The following is an 8,479-nucleotide window of genomic DNA, read 5'->3' as shown; positions in this document are numbered from 1 at the left end:
TTTTCGTCTTGTCACCATTATTCAGTCTGTTTCAATTACTTTCTCTTAATTCCCAAGGTGATGAGGTAATATTAAACTAGCTGAACTTCAGGTCGATCTTATTATGACCATGAGTTATTATGATGAAATAATGACCACAGAGGAGGGTGTGTTCGTCCCATAAGCTCTTGATCGTCGTCTTAAATTTACAAGATGAATGGGTTTTTTTAATTAAGTGTCTCTTGATTCCTGAGGTTCAGAGGTAATATATTAGGATGAACATCAAGTTGATCTTATTGTGATCAAGAATTATTATGATCAAGTTGCGACCACAAATAGTAACCAGGGAGGAGGGTGGTGAGTGCTTTACATTTTCCATCATCGCTTTTCCTGCACAAGATTATTAGGTTTGCTTCATTTACTTATAATTCCCGAGGCTTTGAGGTTAGTATACCCCCTCGTGCTTCAAGTTGGTATTTTATGACCATGATTTGTTATGATCAAGAAAAAAAATCACAACCATCCAAGAGGGTGTGTGTTCTTTACTTTTTTTTTAAATCGTTTATCATTTAATCTACTTTCTCGTAATTCCTGAACGTACTTGACCCTCTGGTCTTGAAGTAGATCTTACTGTGCCCAGGAATCAATATGATTAAACTATGATCACTAACGAGGGCTCGCTCTTTACGTGTTCTCATCATCACTTTTTAATTTACAATATTATTCTGTTTTTCCATTTACTTTCCTGATGTTACTAGAACCCCTTAGTCTTCATGTAAACAGTCTCGTTGTAATTATTCTTAATCGTTAGCAATTAAGAATAAAACAAATTAATTTGAAAGGCACGTCTGTCTGTCTGTCTGTCTGTGTTGAACGTGCTCTCTTGATCTTTCCAGACCGACGCTCATGGCAAATGGCAGAACGTCTGTTCGTTCGTTCGCCAGCAGATCACCTCGGCCCAAACTCCTCAGATATTCAGAGCCGTAATAACTTTCTCATATTTATCGATGTATGTCAATCATTTTATGATTTACGGGGGCCACGGAAGCAGGACCTTCATTTCCAGTCGTTTGTTAGTGAAATAAGACATTCGTCTTCGCAATGTGTATAATTTGCCGATATATTTTATGCAAATGAATGCCAAATTGATCTGCTGCTTCAAATGCTTTAATCATTTCCACTGTGAAAAGGGATTCCAAATTATAAAAAAAAGGAGAGAGAGAGAGAGAGAGAGAGAGAGAGAGAGAAGCGGGTCTAGCTTGTCCAGAGTATGCCGATGATAGTTTGTCCAAAGTATGCTGATGATAAAGCAGAAAGAGAGAGAGAGAGAGAGAGAGAGAGAGAGAGAGAGAGAGAGAAACGATATTTGTTGCTCAAACTAAAATAGTGTCAAAGCACACACACACACACACACACAGAAAAAGAGAGAGAGAGTCGTCGTATATTGCTCAAAGCATATTTTCAAAACAGAGAGAGAGACATAAAAAGAAATTATAGGTTACCCAAAGAATACTAACGTCAAAGCGCACACGGGGAAGAGAGAGAGAGAGAGAGAGAGAGAGAGAGATGATTTAATGAGAGACTGAAAAAGAGAAAATGGAGCACTTGGTCGTAATGACACCGAACATAAATCAGTGGAAATGACACGGCCGACATAAATCACACAGCAGCAAAGAAGCAAAAATGCTACTAAATAGCAGTCGTAAACAAGGAAGATATGTGCTATGTTCTACATAAGGACGGAGGGGATGGTAGTGGGGAGAGGAGTGTAGGGGAGGGGGTGGGGGAGAGGTCACATAGGATATTAACGGCTTGTCGGTAGGGGGGAATGGTTTTGGTGGGAGGTGCAGCCTCGGGGTGGGGCGGGGGAAGGTAGGGCCTTTAAAAAAATATCTGGTTTTGTGAAAATTTCGTTCGTCAAAAATGTTGAAACCGTGTCGAGTCAAGTACGTATATTTTCGAAGGTTATTGCAAAATACAAGTACGTATATTTTGGAAGGTTATTGCAAAATATATTTCGAATTATTATTACAGGGGTGTAAGAATACAAGTACGTATATTCTCAAAGGTTATTGCATATATTTCGAACTGTAATCATTAATACAAACTACGTCCATTCTCAAAGGCCTAACCACAAGTGCGTATATCCTCAAAGGTTATTGCAAAATATTTTTCGTACTATCATTATCATTATATTGCGGGAGCATATAGGTACAATTATGCATATTCTCAAAGGTTTATCACAAAGTATACTTATACCTATCATTGAAGGAGCGTTTGTACAATTACGTGTCTTCTCAAAGGTTATAGAAAAGAATATTTTGAACTATTATTATTATTATAACTTTGGGTTGCTCGTTGGACGAGTGGGTTACATGCTTGCCTGCCGATTCGGTAGTTCCGAGTTCGATTCTCCGCTCTGCCAACGTGGAATCAGAGGAATTTGTTTCTAGTGATTAGAAATTAATTTCTCGGTATAATGTGGTTCGGCTCCCACATTAAGCTGAAGGTCCCGTGTCTAAGTAACCAATTGGGTCCTAGGCATGTAAAAATATCTAGTCCTTCGGACCAGCCCTAGGAGAGCTGTTAATCAGCTCAGTGGTCAGGTTAGACTAAAGTATACTCAGATTATTATTGTTTTTATTACTGGGGTCTAAGTACAAATAAGTATATCCACAAAGGTTAGGAAGCGCCTCAGTGGCGTGGTCGGTATAGTGTTGGCTTACCACCTCGGTGGTCGCGATTTCGATTCTCGGGCATTCCATTGAGGGGTGAGGGATGTGTATTTCTGGTGATAAAAGTTCACTCTCGACGTGGTTCGGAAGTCACTTAATGCCGTTGGCCCCGTTGCTGAATAACCACTGGTTCCATGCAACGCAAAATCACCATACATACAAAGGTTAACGCAAAAATATATTTCGAACTATTATTATCCAAAAATATATTTCGAACAATTATTATGCAAAAATATATTCGAACAATTATTATCCAAAAATATATTTCGAACTGATATTATCCAAAAATATATTTCGAACTATTATTATCCAAGAATATATTTCGAACTATTATTATCCAAAAATACATTTCGAGCAATTATTTTGCAAAAATATATTTCGAACAATTATTATGCAAAAATATGTTTCGAACTGTTATTATCCAAAAATATATTTCGAACTATTATTATCCAAAAATATATTTCGAACGATTATCATGCAAAAATATATTTCGAGCTATTATTATCCAAAAATATATTTCGAACAATTATCATGCAAAAATATATTTCAAACTACGTCCATTCTTGAAGGTGATTGCCAAGTATATTCCGATTACAGGAGTGCATGTCTGGAGAGTTATGGCCGTTATCGCCGTAATTTCCCGGCTTCATTTGACAACCGCTTTTACTGCCACTCCTTGTAGTGTTTCGCTAATTATAGCCCGCGCTAATAGCCTTTAAATCACGATAGCATTATAGCCTGCTTTACTGTGATGGTAATGATGGGGCCGCCGGCGCTATTTATTCTCGCAAATATTATGTGCAATATTTCTTACCTTGGCTTCTCTCTTTTTTTTTTCCACCTGGCATCATTACCACTTGCGCCATGACAGGTATTGCAATCAATAATGCCATTACCTTAGTAAGCCTTTGCAAATATTAATCATGGATGTTTACGCAAGGTCAACAGACAAATGGCCTTTCCTTTTTTTTTCTTTCTTTTTAGCGTCTCCTGTCTCTTGGAGAAGAGGTCAATATCATGGTTTGAACTTCATGAGCTTTTTCAGGGTAATTCTCTCTCTCTCTCTCCTTTCATTCTACGTCTCCCGTTTCCTTTTTACCTTTCTATACCTATCCTTCTAGAGATAAGTGGGCACGCGATGTCTCCTCGGATGGACTAACAAGTCTTTGAGAAAGCCTAATCCTTGTAACTCCATTCTATACTACTTTCCCACCTCTCTTTACCTTTCTGTACCGCTCCCTCATCCCCTACTTTATTCCTCCTCCTCCTCCTGTCTTTCTTCTCACCCCTACCTTCTTCCTCTTCCTACCCCCTTTCTCCTCACTCCTTCCTCCTTATTGCTTCCAAATAGCCATAACTATAACAAGTCGAATTGCGAACATATAACTTCGTATTCGACAAGTACAATAACGGCCGTAAATCACGGTTAAAACCCTATGATATAATTTTTAATGGTTGATATTAAAAATAAACTTGTCATTATCTTAATACAAGCAAAATCAGTCTGTCAAAACGCCAGAATAATGAGCAAAACTTTGCCTTCTCTATCACGAGCAAATTATTTGAAAACACATCAAAATACAAATGAACGAGTAGTGCAATACAGTCTCGATTTGTGACTTATTTCTAGTCATAATAAAAAAAATACAACACAATTATTACTCTGCTGAGTAGGTAGCTGATAATAAAGACAGGGAAAAAAGCCACAGGAAAAAAGCTACAGAAAAAAGTCAATTTTGGCTAGGAAAAAGGTCACAGGAAAAAAAAGTCACAGTAATTTACAGTCTTGTATTTTTATGGTAATCCCCAACGGGCTTGTACTAAATACGCTGCAAAGTTGGATACATGCCGGGTTTTCTAGAACCCTTGGCGGTCACTACCTAGTCCAGGAGAGATTGTTGTGACTTATTTTCCTGTGACTTTTTTTCTGTGACTTTTTTTTCTGTGACTTTTTTTTCTGCGACTTTTTTTCCCTGTGACTTTTCTTTAGTTTGATGATGTTTTTTTCTTTTTTTTTCCTGGATTCGCTAAGTAGCAGGCGAATCCCCTTTGCAAAAGAGTTCCAAAACATTGGCCTGTTATACATTTACACAACTGCTCATCAGACAATTCGTCGGCCAGCCCCAACCTCCAAGCACACATACGCTTACGCAAGCACACACAACACTGCGCAATTCACCCCCATCTTGCACGCAATCTTGCGCTTTCTAGGTACTAATACCCAAGCTTTTCAGTGCATAATTTCCTAATGCCAGATAATTACCGGAGTCGCTCCCCTTTGAGCTGTGTTGGGTTTCATACATTTGCTAATGTCCTCTCGCACATAATGTATGATCCGTACGTATTCATTTGCCTTCATTAATGCCCGTTTGTATTTCATTCGGTGAGCTAACATTATCGTTACGTCGAGGAGAGTGGTTAACCCGTTTTTTTATTATTATTTTGGAGCATTATGCGTCCTTTTATTGCATTAATGCAAATATGGATAGCGCGCATTTGCCTCGCCTTCCTAAAAAGTATGTTTGCGAATTGCTGATGAATTTTGGGAATTTTTCCATAATGACATTTTCATTTCTTTATTTAAAAACATTACCTCATTCTGTGGGATTTTATAGACTTTCAGTATAACAATTAAGTAGCAATTTTATGATCATGTTTTAATTTGAATATATTAAAATTCATTCCGTTCTTCTTGCAGCATTCTACTGTCAATTAGTTTGTTGTTTGAGATTAAGCTGGCCTTATGCCAGCACGGGCTCTTGCTCATAGAACAGCTCGTAGAATATTAGTTTAACAATAGGTAGAATGGTGTTACGACGAAACAATATTTTGGGCATTATAGATTGATTGACGTAATGATTTACATCGAATGGAGTGTATTAGCATGCTAATATATTCACTAAAAATAATAAAAAAAACTAACAAATAATGTATTTTGGTAAGGTAAAGCCTTCTACCGTTTGATGGCCGAATGGCTCAAGGGTCCTTGTTTCACAGAGAGTACTTCCATGGAACCCACTATCCAACAAATATACCTTGGGCAGGGAAAGCTTTCTACCGTTCGATGGCCGAATTGTTCAAGGATCCTTGTTTTTATCAAACAGCATCTCCACAGAACCATTATCCTAAACGCAGAAGTTATACCAACCTTTGCTCGGCACAACGGAGACCTGGCGCTTCAGTTGCCGGTTAAAATTACGTAGTGGTGTGTCGAACATTGGTTTTCGCACAGCTCTTGCTGTCTTTCTACTTCGTTTGCTGTTCGTTTTTCGGGTGACCGTGAGGATGTCTTGTAGAGTCCTTGTTGTTGTTCTGCTCCGTCCATCGTTCTGTGACCTTTGTTGGTGAGGGGGATTTGATGTTCTACAATGTTTTTGAAGCCCTTTTTGTGCGTTGTTACATTTTATTACTTGGCGCTTTACTGTAACTGTTAATTTGTATTTTTTTATTTGCTTGCCTGTAAAGTTTTTTCTCGGTGTACTTAACTTCGCTGTTCTGTTACTGCTCTAAAGTTAAGTTTTATATAGTATACTCAAGTATTAAACTCAAGTATTAAGTTTGGTAGATCTTGCTTGGAAAGTTTTTTTTTTTCTCTCTCTCTCTCTGCGTTCTTAACTTCGCTTCTCCGTTACTGCCTAAATAAAGTTTTATATTGTATACTAAAGAATTAAGTTTGGTAGATCTGTTACTATTCCGCGGAGGCCTAAACTATGGCAGTTGCGGTTTTTCTATGCTGTTTTACCTCCTGAACGAGAATTTTAAGTAGTTAATCGGACGACTGTAATCAACCCCCAGGGGCCAGTACTAAACGCTGCGAAATACATTGGACACCCTAATCCCTAGTGGATGTCTTCTCCGCGGTTAAGTTTTCTGCAGTCCGTGCTGAATTATTCTTTAGAATTACCTAAGTAAGCGGTTACGTTCCCTGCAGTCCGTGCTGAATTATTCTTTAGAATTGCCTAAGTCATACTTTTTAAATCTTAATGTTTATAGGATTTATCACTAGTGTTTCTGCTGATTTTTTTCTTAATATTTATAGATTCTCTTTATTTTTCAGTTTTCTGCTGACAACACAACCCAATAGTTGACACACTCCATCTGGAGCGCTTTTGGTAAATATTTTTCCTTCAGAATTCAAAGGTAAGGGTTACTCCTCTTTTAGTAGTGTAAAACCAATAATTACTAACACTGCAAGCTAATCCTCCCCCTTCAGGGGCAGAGCCCCTGAAGTGGGGAGGAGCGCCTCTGACGTACGGTGGACTTTTGTCTGCCGTACGCCAGAAGGGGCTTGCATCCAACAATCAAATTTAAACTTAGACTTGGTAAGTACTTCAGTTTGGGTATTTAATTATGTGGTAAATGTACCTTCCATCATGTAGTGTTAAGTAAGTAATAGTTCAGTTTAAGGTTTAAATTGGAATATTGCTGTTAACGTTTTTTTACTTTAAACCAAGCTAGTTAAATTTTCATTAATTTTTCATAAAATTAAAATCTTGCCTGAAAACTTACTATTGATTTGGAATTTACCTACTAGTTTATTCATAACTATAGATACGGAACTTAAACTATTGCTAGTTACTATTTTCATATATTGAATCTTATCTTAACTTTCTATTTACAATTTTCTATTTACATAATAAAATTTGCTACAAAATTTGCTAAAATTTATGTAACCAATCTTTACTTTAAATCTTGCTAGTTAAAATTTTTACTTTATTATTAAAACTTAAATCTTTCTAGTTAATTGAATCTCTATTGTCTTAAGATCCTTAAAAGTTGAGTTAGTGGTAGGGTTAAGTATTAAAATGCGTGCTTGGAGCAAAATTACTCCAGTTTAGGCTACTAACTTTATTAATGATTAATTTGATCTGTTATTTGAAGTTTGCAATACTTCAAACTTCAAAACTTCAATATTGTCATGCACAACTATTAAATCTGGTTTTGATTAATTTTCCGGCCACTAGATAATTTAAATTATATTAAATTTCAGTGTACCGTGAATGGAAGGATACATTGCATTAGCAACTGCCTTGTCTAACTATTACTATCCGTAGGTTGCGTTGGTCTGGATAGCACATGCAAGTGTCCGAAGGTATCCTGTACTTAACGAAGTTGTACTTGCTATCTTGCCACGGGGCAACTAAGCAGCAAGCACTGGGAGCGCAGACTTGCCAAGATAACCCTTGGATTGCTAGTACTGGTTCAAGTTTCCTAGTTGAACATTGCAACGGGCATTCTGAGATGTGTACACATTGCAACGGGCAATCTGAGCTGTGTACGTACAGGTGTGTACGATTCTGAGGTATAGAGGACTGGGACTATCAGGGATTGTAATAAAAAATAAACAACGGGAATGTTTGATTTATTTTTCAACCTGATTTGATATATCTTGTCTAGTTTATGCACCAGCAGAAAGGCTTTATGGCTAAACGTCATTTACGGGCTTTAAATTTAGAAGGTCTACGAATTTTATGTAAGGTAGTCGGGTTTTGCCTGAAAATACTGTATTGGTCGTAAGACTCTTATGGCTTGAAGTAAAAATGGCATGGTTTCTTGATCTAACTTAGCCTTTAGATGAAGCTACTATAAACTGATTGGTTGTTAAGGACTTATAAGTACATGGGAATAACAATTATCAGAGCTTTGCTTATATCTACTTAATATCATACCTAAGCTAGTACCAGACTTTTCAAGTTTGAGAGGAATCGATTTAAGCAAAGTCTTAAGCCAGGAACAATACTTAGGTGTACTAATAAAATTAATTA

The 8,479-nt window shown here is 37.2% G+C and overlaps 1 long non-coding RNA gene across 1 annotated transcript; it reads left to right on the top strand.

The window, feature by feature from the left end:
• Nucleotides 1-5,875: 5,875 nt before the first annotated feature.
• On the top strand, nucleotides 5,876-8,068 carry LOC135201331 (uncharacterized). The gene is made up of 3 exons (XR_010311500.1): nucleotides 5,876-6,058; nucleotides 6,772-6,854; nucleotides 7,769-8,068. It is a non-coding gene; the product is annotated as an uncharacterized LOC135201331 (long non-coding RNA).
• The last annotated feature ends 411 nt before the right edge of the window (nucleotides 8,069-8,479 follow it).

Source organism: Macrobrachium nipponense, chromosome 28, assembly GCF_015104395.2.
Source record: "Macrobrachium nipponense isolate FS-2020 chromosome 28, ASM1510439v2, whole genome shotgun sequence".
In the NCBI taxonomy this organism is placed as follows: Eukaryota; Metazoa; Arthropoda; class Malacostraca; order Decapoda; family Palaemonidae; genus Macrobrachium; species Macrobrachium nipponense.
The sequence above is the reverse complement of the archived record's forward strand: the minus strand, read 5'-3'. Positions and strand labels throughout refer to the sequence as shown.